Source organism: Vidua macroura, chromosome 16 (assembly GCF_024509145.1).
Source record: "Vidua macroura isolate BioBank_ID:100142 chromosome 16, ASM2450914v1, whole genome shotgun sequence".
NCBI classification, from domain to species: Eukaryota; Metazoa; Chordata; class Aves; order Passeriformes; family Viduidae; genus Vidua; species Vidua macroura.
Window position 1 is genome coordinate 12,284,177 of NC_071586.1, and position 13,112 is coordinate 12,297,288.

Below are 13,112 nucleotides of genomic sequence, written 5' to 3' on the forward strand. Positions count from 1 at the left end.
CGCTGGCTGTGTGTTGTTTGTAGGGAATCTCTCCCTGAATTATCAAAGTCAAGCATCACCCAGTAATAAGAATGTGTTTGCTGTACTGGCTAATGGTTCCTTTGGATTTTTTCAAGTCTCGGTTCCTCATGGCCCTTCTGGCTTGGTGTTGTGGCTGCTTGGTTTTTTACAATATGATACAGCTCATTAATCTCTCATGTTGACCTGTTCATGGTGGTGGAGTGACTAGAAAATGACTGGATTCTTAAACCATTTGCAAACTGATAAAAGCCTCAGGAATTCCTGAGTTAGTGTATTACTAACCCTAGTGTTTTACTAGTGAAAACTGCAAACTTCAGAGCAGTGCTCTGTGCACATGCTTTTTGTTCCCTCTTACAGTACCTGTTTCATTTCCAAAGCCCTGCAAGCTCAGGATGGAGAACTGTACTCAGAGCTGGTGCAGCAGCTTCTCTGTATTTTTATTTGTGAGTAGAACTGGGTATTGTGTCAGAGCAGTGAGAGAGGCTGGCCTGTTCCTTGCCCTTGGAGAATGAGGATGTTCCTGTCTCCTCTCCTGGACTGGGCAGGGAAATTGCCAAGGTGAGCACTTCTGGCTGGCTTTCCTTAAGCCCAGGGCTCACTTGTACAGCAGGGTGGGACAGCTCTGGAGTGGGAGGCCCCTCTGGGCACAGGGCAGCCCCACTCAGCTGCAGGTGGCCAATGGACAGGGATTTTCTCAGCGCTCACTTTGTCATCACGTAAATTTGCTGTGATGGCCAATGCACAAGTGCCTCAATTAACTCCTATGTCCTCTTCACCAGGAAGTTTTCAAAATTATTTTCCCATAAATGGTATTGACTTAGTTCCAACAATTCACTCTTTAACCAGCATGTGTTGTTTTCCAAAACTATTAATTTCCAATTTTCTGCATTTGTTCATTCATAATCCATATTGACAGGTACAGTTGATTAAAGTTTATTCCACAGTATTTCCACCCCTCATTTCTCAACTAAACTGGAAAGAAATACTTTCTAGAAAAACAGTGCAGAAAAACTTGGTTTGGGTTGGAAAGGATGTCAAAGCTCATCCATTTCCAAACACTTTCCACTATCCCAAGTTGCTCCAAGCCCCATCCAAGCTGGCCTTGGATGCTTCCAGGGCTGGGGCAGCCACAGCTTCTCTGGGCACCCTGTGCCAGGGCCTCAGCACCCTCCTGATAAAGAATGATGGCTTTGAACTTGCATAGCAGGAATCATTTTTATGACCCTTTTGTTGTGAAGACCTGACTTCTCAACTGTTTTTTGTCTCCACACAGTGAAAGTTTCATAGGCTACTATGTTTTATTTCTGGCTGTTTTCTAAGTAATTAAATGTAATGCCATTGTTGAATGACTTGAGTTCTCTTCTAAGATGCTTCTCTGAAGTGTGGATCATCAGTGGAGGAAAAAAATAACCCAAAAATTGCATCCAAAATTGTTCCTGCAGCAGCTTTGGAAGCTGATGAGATCTTGTACTGACCAGCAGTTCAGGCCTTTTCTCATCTGACACTGACATTTCTGACATCACTCACTTCAATTCCTTCATCTTTTCTCTTGTGTTTCTTACTTCACATGCCTTTTGTAAATTATGTGCTACTGAAATTGCTTTATGAGAATGTACTTGGTAAATTACCCTCTTTGCCATATCTTGGAATAGCACTAGGAGGTGGAGTAGGGAGGAGGGTCCTGGGGGATTGAATCCACCTGTGTAGCTTTGAGTTCTCTGCCACTGCTTCTCAGCCTGTGCCTTTGTAAGGGCTTCAGAGGATGGTCAAAGCAGAAGCAGGTGTGTAGGTACTGTCTAAAGATGTGTATGGTGGGGAAAAAGGCTTCCCACAGCACTTGTTCCTCCGCTGAGTGCCCATAAAGGTCCAGAATTTGGGTGGGAAAGGAAATGAACCTTAAGCGTTTAGTATCTCTCCTTGGTTTTGTTTAAGTATTGTATTAAGTACTTTTAATGATTGTTCTTAAATAGCAGGATTAACTGGACCAATTCATGTAATCCTGGGCTAATCTTCACTCTGTCTTTATTTTGAATTTGAAATAAATATTCTCATGACCTTAATGCAACTTCACAGAACAAATGTTGGTCACTTCGGTCACTAAGTTTTAACTTCTTAAATTCTAATATTTTTTCATTAAGCCTTGCTGTAACTTTTGTGAGCTTTGACTCCTTTACTGTCAATAAATAATAAATACAAAAGGTGATCTTGTGGAGTTTTTTTAATGGGTTGTTGGAATGCATGGACTCCTGGTGTTCCTGGGCTCCCTAGTCCAATTGGGGAAATAAACAGACTGGCACTATCCATGCATGATTTAAAGGAAAAGTGGTGTGTAAGTAATCTTATACAGAGAAAAATGTGCAGAAGGGTGAGTGAGGCTGGGTCACTTGGCAGGTGGTGGTGGTGTCACATTGATGTCACAGTGATCCTCATTGTCCTCATCTCTTTGGGACCTGAGTGACAGATTCACAATAAGCAGCCAAAAGCAGCTGGGATTAAAGTCCTGCCAGAGTCCTCACAATTCCTGCAGGGCCTCAGCATCTCTGTGTTGATCCCAGTAAGAGGAATGCTTTGAAAGTGTAATCCTCTCCCAAGTTTTAACCTTCAACCCCATGCCTCTCAGTTAAACTGAAGCACTGCTCTCACAGTGTGCTGAAACAGGATTGAGGCAGACACAGAAACCTCTGCTCTAACTGGAATAACTTAAAATTAAGTCAATAATATGTGGAATACCTTGCATTCCTCCCTAATGCATGGAAAAGCCTTAGTACTTGGTGTGACCTGGCTCCACATGCTGCTCATTTGAGCTTGTTTTCTTACCCTCAGTGGCTGGGGCTCTCAAATGCAGTGATTAACTGGACTATTCTGGAGTTTAAGGCTGTCCAAGAGACTTGCAGGATCCCCTTCACCTCCTGTAGACTTTGGGATTATGGTGTAGAGGATAATATTTTTAAATGCTTTTAAGAGATGTGGGAATGAGCTGCTCATAGCAGTGTCCCTCAGCCCTGTTTAGAGAGCTGATGAAACTGCAATTAACTTATTCTTGTGAATATTAAAAGCTGTCCAAAGCTAGGGAGCTCACCTGGTACCCTGAGATGTTCACAGCGAAGAAATGTTCCTTTACTGCTGCTGGAACTACTCAAAATTGTCTATTACACTGCTTGAGACTGGGAGCTGTTGGTGAAGCCCTCATTTAGTTGGTACATGGCTTGTTATTGTGGAGATAAATCTGGTTCCTATAGAAACTAGTTGCTTGTGACTGGTGGGACTGTAGAACAAGTCTGTTTTGATAAGTGCTCACTGGGTACAGCATCGTTCCTGTGCACTATGAAATGTTTTAGCAGCATCAGCTCCTCTGCCTGGAGCTGCAAAGGGGATGTCACTGTGTTTTATGAGAGCAAAAACAACCACAGAAAGGTGAAAATAGAATTTTTCAAATCTCTGTTATATCCGAGATGCCAAAGGCAGCTCTTAGGTGGAATTTCAAACAGACCCTCTGCCAGGCACACAGCTTTGGGACTGTGCCACTCACCCACAGTGAGTGAGGGCCAGAGCAGGATCCCAGCTTCAGGGGGCCCATTAACCCCACAGCAGCATTTCCTCTGGGGCTTCACCTGTACATTAAACAGGCTGAAACACACGTGCTCTTGTCTGTTATTAATGCTGACAAGTAGGTTGTGCCATTGCATTTTAAATCTTTGAGTCAAATTCTGTCTGTTTCAAGCAGAGCAGAGTGCTTCTGACTGATTGAGTTGTGGCACGAGGCACTGGCACTTAATTGCTACTTTCTAATTGCTCCAGTCCTGTGATGAATTCCAGATGAATTCCAGCTCCTGAGGAACCCTGTGGGACCTGCACAGATCAGGGCCAACTTGCTCTGATCTGGTTGAACAGGCTCATAATGATTGTTACCTGGGATTAAACAAAATGGGTACTTAGTGAAATGCAATTCCCTTTCTTTGTCATGGATAACTTTAATCGGTGTTTTGGGAACACCAGGGGAATCTGTAATTGTGCTCAGCTCTACAACTGTGGGCACCACGGTCCCAGACCTCTGAAGGTTCCTGCTGGCTGCAGCAATGACACGGCTGAGTTCACTCTGCCACCTTCCCTGTCAATCAGTTCAAGTCCTGCTGTGTTAGAGACAGAAACAGAGGCAGAGGGAGGAAGAATTTGTCAAGATAAACATGCAAACCACGGGGAATGAACTGGTTTTAACTATATAAACTTCATTAAACTCTCTAGGCTTTAAAGCTTCCCATGCAGTGGCACTTTTATTCCAGTTCTGCATCTTCCACCTCTTGCTCACCTCTATAAGAGGCAGGAATTGCAGAAGGCTCCCACGTACATCTTCTACATTGCTACATCTATTCACATCTTTTTACTGTGCCCCTGTTATTTACCTTCATTTTCAATGTAAATCCCATTAATTTTTATTATTATTATTTATTCAGCTGATCTCTCTCTGAACCCTTCCTGAACACACACTAATTCTGTAATATATCTTGTCTCCACACAATAATCACATGGTAGCAGCCCTCAGAAGCAAAGAGAGTATTAATCTCTCTTTCCCCTTTATGGATTACAAATGCAATTTTTGTTTAGCACCTTACTTGTGAAATACCTTTTTTTTTTTTCTATTTTAAAGCAGCCATTGATCTCACAAGGATATCAGCTTTATTTTTATACAGCTTATTCAGACTTGCATCATCTTCCCCAATATCTATTTTCTCTAATGGAAATCTGGGAAGGAAATGTACATTACATTAGTCTGAGTAACTTCTGTCTATGAGAATGCTTTTCTCTTAATAATGCAAATAACTGTAATTATGGAAACAAATTAATTGACTGGGCAGTCAAAGTACTTAAATTTCCTGGTGTATGTTGATTTGCATTCATGTTCCCTGCTATTTTTACTCCCAGCTGAACTCATTTAGAACTGCTTCTGTCTGCTTATTAATCGTAACTCAAAATTGACTCTGCTTGTGTCTTGTTATATTTTAATGCCTCCATGAAACAGCAGAAGATCTCTGCTTTTAGAATACTGCTAGTTAGACAAGGCATTAGCCCTGGGTTGGAAAAGAGGGCTCTTGGATGCATGGCTACACTGTGTGAGCAAAATTTGGCTGTTGAAGGAGCTCAGTAAAAGGGGCTTGAAAGTGTTACAGGACAAACTTCTCAAGGAAACAGGCTGACCTCATCCTCCAGGCTCTGCTCCCGCCTGTCACCTGTCCCACTTGCCTGTGCACATGATTACTTGTCAGTCTGCCTTATGCAGGCAAATGCTGCCACCAAGGACAAACCAGGAGTTCCCTTTGCAGGTTGTTCTTGTGTTGCCTCAGGTTTTAAAGCCTGAGCTGGACCAGTGAAAATGAAAGAATTAAAAAACCACCAACAACAACGAAGTAATTCTGGTAATTGAAAACTTGCAGATCAAAGAGATACTTGTTAGAGACTTGGAATTTAGCAGGAAATGCAAAAGAAAAAGAAGTTCTGAAGTTTCCTGAACCTCATGGGCACCTGTCCTTGACACTCATCTCTCTCCTGGGGCACCAATGGGGTTATTCTGCTGGTCTATGCTCTAACTGCTGATCTAACAACCTGCTTACCTGAGAGAGCACTAAGGCTGCTCTGGAGAAGGAGGCACAAGGTTCTCTGTCCTTCCCTTGAGCATCTCCCTGTGAGCCCACTCAGTGGAGGAGAAAGAACCCCATTCTCCACAGTAACTACACACTGTGATAATCATGTACTGAAATAAGTCCTAAAGGACTGAGAAGAAACAGAACTATTCTGTTCTCACCTTTGCTTTTTTCCTTAATAAAAGCCAGACACGGAATGAAGATTCTGTCCTTGAGCAATGCAGGTATTTCCCTCAGTCCTTCTGCACAAAAGGCTTCAGGCAATTTTGCTGCTGAGGAACCTGACTATTTCATTTCACAGCTCCTGAGTCTGAATCTTAGCTGAAAATTGAGGTAAGAGGTGCTGTCCCTCCCTCCCTCCTGTCTGCCTGCCCGGGGTCTGTTGTGTCCCTGCAGGCTCTGCTCTTACCCAACACCAGAGACCGTTCTGCTGCTCAACGGCCCTTCCAAGGATCTTGCAGCTCTCTAACTGCAGAAGTTGCTACATCAGTTGCAGAACTCAGTCTGTCAGCCTCAGCCCTGCGTGTATGAGTGTTTTCCAGGCAAAGCTGTAGTGCAGCATTCCTCTGGCTGAGGGATGGTGCTGTGAGGAATCCCGACAGGCTGTTACCCAAACCCAGACCTAGCGGTTCTCCCTCTCACTTTATCCCATCACAGAGGGGGGTCCTGATGGCATCTCCTGAGATAACATATCCTGAGGAAAAACATTTGTATTTGACATGGGTTTTGATCACACAGCAACTCAGGTAACAGCCTTCAAATTTTTTTAAAGGCTTAACATTAGAATTGTTTTCTCTGCTTAGATAAATGTTTTTGGCAGGTGAACAGAACTGCACAGCCCAGAGGCCACTTGTCACCCAGATAAAAGGTGACAGTGCTGAAGGTGAGAGGGCTGTGAGGGTTTTCCTTTTGCCACAGAAGTGGGGGAGACGTATGGGGTTTACTCTGCCTCTCTCTCCCCCACTGGCCCTCCCCAGGTGCAGCACACCTGAGCAGGGTGAAGAGCTTTATCTCCCGAGGTCTCTGGTGAATGAGGTCACTGTCACATGGTTGGCTCTGTTATCACACAGCTCTTCCCTGTGCTCTGTGGTTTTACAGGCTCTGGTGCCCTCCCTGAGCTGTGTTTTGCAGACTGGGGAAAGGTGCACTGGGAGGATTTAATCAGTGCCTGCATTTTGTGATCACCACGATGTGACTGCAGCCTTGCTTCTCACAGCAGTTCAGAACCTGTGTTCTCTTTAACATCAAACTTCACCCTTGTATGCTTCACCCTTGTATTTTTGGAAGCCCAATGGCACTTCTCAACAAAGGTCAGGGAGTGAATTTATTCCTTCCTTCAGCAGACAGAAAAAACCCAAAGCATTTCATGTTCAGAGTCCAATAAAATAATGATATTGAAGGATATTTCTTTCACTAGGCTCCTGCAACTTGCCTGCCTTTAGAAAATTCAATAAACCTCTGTGCTTTTCTGCTCATTCTTATGATGTATCAGAATTCAAACAGCTCATGAATCCTTCCAAAGCCCAGGAAAATTTCTAAAACATAGTGAGAAAATCACAGGGAATGTAATTAGGTATAGATCATTCAGACAGCTGTTGTGCCTGACCAAAAGTTTATGCTTTTTTTGACTGAATTAGGAGGAAGTATATATGTCCACAATAAAGAGCTGATAGAAGGAGTCATTTCTGGCTTCAGTGCAACCATTTTTGCATGCTGTCCAACAGGTAAAGTAGTCCCTGTAGCTGTTCTGCTCCAGAGGAATAAAATACAGCTGTGAAAACCACAAACACAGAGCCAGCTAAGTGCTTACTGTGAGGACAAGGGTGAGGAGTTAAAATACCATGCTCATTGGGAAATGTGGACCTCTCTTAAATGCTAAGGTAACAGTGAAGCTGCCATGTTGGAAAAGTCACTTAACTGAGGTAGAATTCAGTAGAGACAAATCTCCCCATTAGAAAGGAGGAGGTGCTAAGGGCATCTGTGCAATGCTGGAGGCTGATTAGAAAGAACAAATGTAGCATTTATAGACTACAGCTCTAGCTCTGAACACCTGGGTGGGCAGTTAACCTACCTGTCTGCCCATCTGCCAGTCCTCTTGTCACCCTTTTTGGGTGGCACCCACTGTCTCTCTCCTCAGGCAGTGTCACTGTGGGGTGAAGACACTGAAGTAATGGGAGGAAATTATGGGGTGAAGGACAAAATAGGAAGCCAAGCATCATTTTTTGGGGAAACTTGCTTACGTGGCAGTTGGGCTTTGCTGCTGCTCTCTGTGTCTTGAACAGGAACAGGAAAAACCTGTTCATTTTGCTTCTCAGAGGATTAAGGAAGGAGCTTTTATTTAAAGAAATTCTGTAGATGTGGGTAATACATCTCAGCTTGCAGGTGACCACTGAGTTTTTAAATTCACTTAATACCTTTGAAGGTTTCATTCCTTCTATAAGATTTGGCTGAAATTTGACAATAAATTTTTTGGGGCAGGAGGAAGGAGGACTGAGAGTGACTGTGTGCTGTCATAAGTTGTCTCTCCCTTAGGAAATCACAAAGGTTGCAAACACGCTCTTTGCCACGCTGGTTATTTTATGGAGACTTTACAAGCTCATTTATGAACCTCGCCTCAAGCCTCGGTGCTGAGCTCTCACTGCTGCTCATGACAGATGTGTTTTCTAGAGGATAGTGGGAAGGAGGAGACATGGAGGGAAAGGCAGGCTCCTTTCGTGAGCAGAATTGAGATGCTGCCAGTGCATTTGGGTAAATTGCGATTTTCTTGCAAAAATTCTTCTTTTGTAGCAAGTTAATTACTTATTGATTTTAGTGTTGATGGAGAGAGGGCCTAATGAATGCTCTTTTACCAGCACTTCCTTCACTCCTAATTGGGATTCTCCACCAGAATCTCAATGAACTGCAGGGTAGCCAGCCACAGTGGTTGCCCCTGAGCAATAAAACCCTGTCACATCCACATTGACCACATCAACATTGCATCTCTCCAGGACTCCTGAGGGGGCAACAGCAGGACTGTTATGATTGCACACATCAACCCAGCTAGTGCCTCCTTCCAAGAATCTCAAATGACCTTGATCTCTGCCTATTGAGCAAAAAACAACAAGACACAGGTACCAGGGCAAACAATTCCCAAGAAGGTAGACTTTAGAGATTTGGTGAGGATGGTGAGGCCCTGGCACAGGTTGCCCAGAGAAGCTGTGGCTGCTCCATCCCTGGAAATGTTCAAAGCCAGGCTGGACAGAGCTAGGAGCAACTTGGGATAGTGGAAGGAGTCCCTGCCCATGGCAGGTGTGAAACGAGAGGATAACCAACCCAAAACCATTTCATGATTCTATGACTAAAAGCTTGCAAGTGGAAATAGAAGATACAGTAGATGAACAAAGAACAAACTTCAGGAGCAGACAGTGCAGGTTGGTGTAGAGGTGTGAGTGAGAGAAGAAATGCAGATGAAGGGAACAGTGGAAAGAAAGTTGTATGAGTTGTAGATGAGGAGAAAAATATGAAGGCGAAAAAACAGAGCAGAATAATGGAAAAGCAGAGGATGATGTGCCAGGTATTGATGTGGGGAGATCGAGTGGCTGAGGGAGAGGGTTGAGAACCAGGAGAAGGAGAAAAGTGCAGTCGACCCCAACCTTGGGGTTCTGCAATATAGAGCCAGGAGCTAGAACAGCTCTGGGGTTTCTGGAGGGAAGAGAGTGGGAGAGGGGCTGTGTGGGGGGTTGTGATGCTGCTTGGTGGGTCTCTTGTGGCTCAGGAATGCTTGTAGAGGAGCAGTGGAGGCAGGCGGGGGAGCTGAAGTTGTTTTTCTGTATGAGCTTCTTTTCTGATGTACTGTGTGACTCTGGCACTGCCCTTTTCAGAGTCTTCCTCAGTCTTAAAATGTGTTAAATTTCACAAATCTGCCCTTGAAAAGAGATTTGACCTCAAATGGTGGCATTTGCTGTGGGGAGTCCTGTGTCTCACAGAGAGGTGACCGAGTTTGTAGCCTGAGTCACCGCAGGCTCTGAGGCTGTGTCAGGACACTGAGCTCTGCTCTATGGTCCATTGAATGTAATTTAAAAAAAAAAAATAATAGAGAGACGGCCAGGGTGAAGATTTTAAAACACTGATTGTTCTGCCCCAGGGATTGTTCCTTTTGTCAGTGAATCTGGCAAGAAATGAAATAAAAATAGTCAAGTACTCTGACAGACAATACATGAGACATAATAGGCCTCTGCTACCAACAGCCAAGGTTATTTCTAGATAACAAGCACAGAAAACAGATACCCTTTTCCTTTTGGTGTGTGCAAAGGCAGAAGAGATCTCCCTGCAATGCAGTTTCCCCTTTATATTCACAAAAGCATAGCAATGAGGCCTAGTTATTGCTAATAATGCAATCATAAAGCTGTATCAGATTTCTTCAGCACATGATGAACTTGACAAGCCTGCAGAAAGAAGCAGAATCCTATAAAGGAATGTCTTATAACATCTGGCCTGATCCCAGAGTACTTTTGGGGGGATGTCACAGAATTTCAGCTGGCCTAATGTCAGATCAGAAATGTCTTCTCCTGCAGCAGAGAGGCTCCGAGGGCCTGAGACACACGGCAGCCAAGTAATGAACACCTTGAGGGCACAGCTGATCGAGGCTTTCAGAGAGCAAATGGAGATGTGACACAGCCTGATGGAGCTGGAAAACACCAACAGTGAGCTGCATGTGGACACCTGCAGGCACCTCCCAGCTGCTGAGTGAGAACCTCCTTAGCTTCCAACATGATGCATACTTGGACCTCCAAACTCACCAGGAGGAGCTACAGTTCCATAAGGCAACCAGCACATAGAGCATCGAGTTTAGGCTCAAGACTAAAGTATAAATGGGAGATGTCTCATCTCTTTTGGTCCCAATTCTGAACTTGTGTTTTAAGGGAAAAACTGAGTGAAGCACAGACTGGATTGATTCTTCCCTGGTCCAGTCACTTGGTGCTTGTGGTTTCCATTTGGATGCAGAGCCTCTAGGCATGATTCCATGCCAGGAAAAGCAGCAGCATCCTTTTCTTCTGGATAAACTTATAAGTAGGTGTCAGTTCCCTATCACTAGTCACCCACGTAATGCCTCTGTAAATTTTATAGAATCATAGAATGCTTTGGGTTGGAAGGGACCTTAAAGATCATCTTATTCCAATACCCCTGCCATGGGCAGGGACACCTTCCACTGGAGCAGGTTGCTCTGAGCCCCATCCAGCCTGGCCTTGAACACTTCCAGGGATGGGACATCCACAGGTTTTCTGAGCAACCCTCACCAGTGCCTCACCACCCTCCCATTAAGGAATTTCTTCCTAATATCGAATCTAACCCTGCCTCTGTCAGTTCCCTCTTGTCCTGCCACGACATGCCCTTGTAAAAAAATTATTTTCATCTTTCTTGTAGACTCCCTTTGGGTACTGGAAGTTCTGATTTCTTAGGATTTGAGTCATTTATGGTTAAAACAATCTTGAGGACATTAAAGATACTTAACAAGTACCTATGAATAGGCAGTAATTTGTGTTGGAGTGTTCTTTCCATGGAAAGATCATATAGGAGGCAAAGGGAGGAAGGTAATTATGTTCTTTTGCATGGTTTGTGCAGCTCCAGAGCAGCCTGGACTAATTAATTCTGTTGTTGTCATGGAAGAGGAGGGTGGACAGACACAATGAAGGGCTATGCACTAGAGCTATGTCACTGTGTCCCAGTGTTTTCTGGCAGCTGGAAACCAGAGAAGGCTCAGGGTGCATGCCGAGATGATATGCCATCAAAGGAGGAGAAGGGAGGAAACACTGAGGAGGGATGTTATGGATTCACAGGAACCTCAGGAAGTTACAGCAGTGAGAGAAGAGATCAACCTGCTGCTGGCAGAACAGGACAGGATGGTGGCCCTGAGCTTGAGGAGAAGAAGTTGCCCTCAGGGCTGCCAGTCTGGCAGCCTGGTGGATGCTTGAGAGCAGGATGGCAGCAGCACAACTCAGAGGTTCATGTGGATTCCTGTCCCAGAGACACGAGTGAGGCTGCACTACCTGCACCTCTCCAAGCTGGAGGAGGGGGTGCTGAGCTGCTGCTGCTGCTGCTGCTGCTGCTGCACTCAATGATGTCCAGCATGCCCAGGGTAAGGCAGAGCAGCCTCTTGTGCTGGAGAAGCCACCCTGTCCCATGATGTGGTGTCATGGCCATGGAATCACACACACCCAAAGCCTGGCTGGGTCCTGGTGTCAGTCAGGAGCTGCACAGGGATTCTGTTTTATGAACATGTTGTCTCTGGAGCTCCACTCAAAAGAAAGGTGACTCAAAGGTGAGATGGCCAAACATGCAATGCCCCGAGTGACTGCTGAAGGAAACTCTCTTATCCAGAGGCCTCTGCTTGCTCAGGGCACAGTTGTTCTGAGGCCTTTAGGTCTTTCCCACCAGAAAGGAAAGATGCTGCTGGCTGCATTGCCTTAGGAAAACTTGTGTGTTTTGAGACAGAAAGGGCTGCCCGGAAATTGGCAGTCTTCAGCAGGGAGTCCAAGCAGCAGCATCTCCTGTTTATTATGATTGTATAGAATGAACAGGACACAGAGTCGAGTTTCACCTTGAATTACCCTTAATGTTAGTTATATGAGAAATTAAACTGCTCTGGGTGACCCTCTACAGGAAGGGAGCAAATAGCAGGTGGCTGGAGCTCTGTAAAAGCACTTGAGGTATCAAGAGTGTCTTTGTAACACCGATTGAGAGCCTGGGCTAGAGAAGGGGCTTTACAGTGAGAAAAATCTGCTGAGGATCTCATTCTTCCCTCTTCCTGCAGTCCCACAAAAGCCCTTCTCTGGATGTCAGTCAGCATCTGGATCCTAATAAAGATGAGATCAGAAAGGGTGTGCCTGGGAACATGAATGATATTCCCTGGAGAGTGAAATTTGACATTCCCTCCATCACCCTTGAGTCAGACAAGTACTCTAAGTCTTTCTTATTATTAGACTTATTGTCTAGGGCATGGGGACTTGGCACCTCCCAGGTAAGTCCACAAAGCTGGGAGATACCAAACTGGAAGGGCCTCTAGAAACTGAAATACCTTAAAAAATTTCCTGGTATATAGATCTTGCAAATCAGCTCTGGTTTAGCAGAAGCCTTCTCTGTAGAGAGGGCTATGGGGAATGTTTTAATTTGCTTCTGTTGCCAGGCTTTAAAACCAAATAAAGTAGCCAAGATAGTGAGGATCAGGGGACAAAAATGAATTTGGAGTATTCCTTGCTGTGTTCTTTATCACCATGTTTACCAGCTTTCTTGCTTTCCCCACAGCTTGACAGCTCTCAGCTAGACATGTTCCATCTCTGCCTGTCGATAAGGGGTCTGTGCTTTCATCTTGGCATATTCTGTTCACAGTGGCAGTTACAGATCATCTAAAATGACACTCTGTAGGAAGTGTGGTCTCTGGATACCCATCTCAGCCCAACTTTCTCTGGTTTGCCAGAA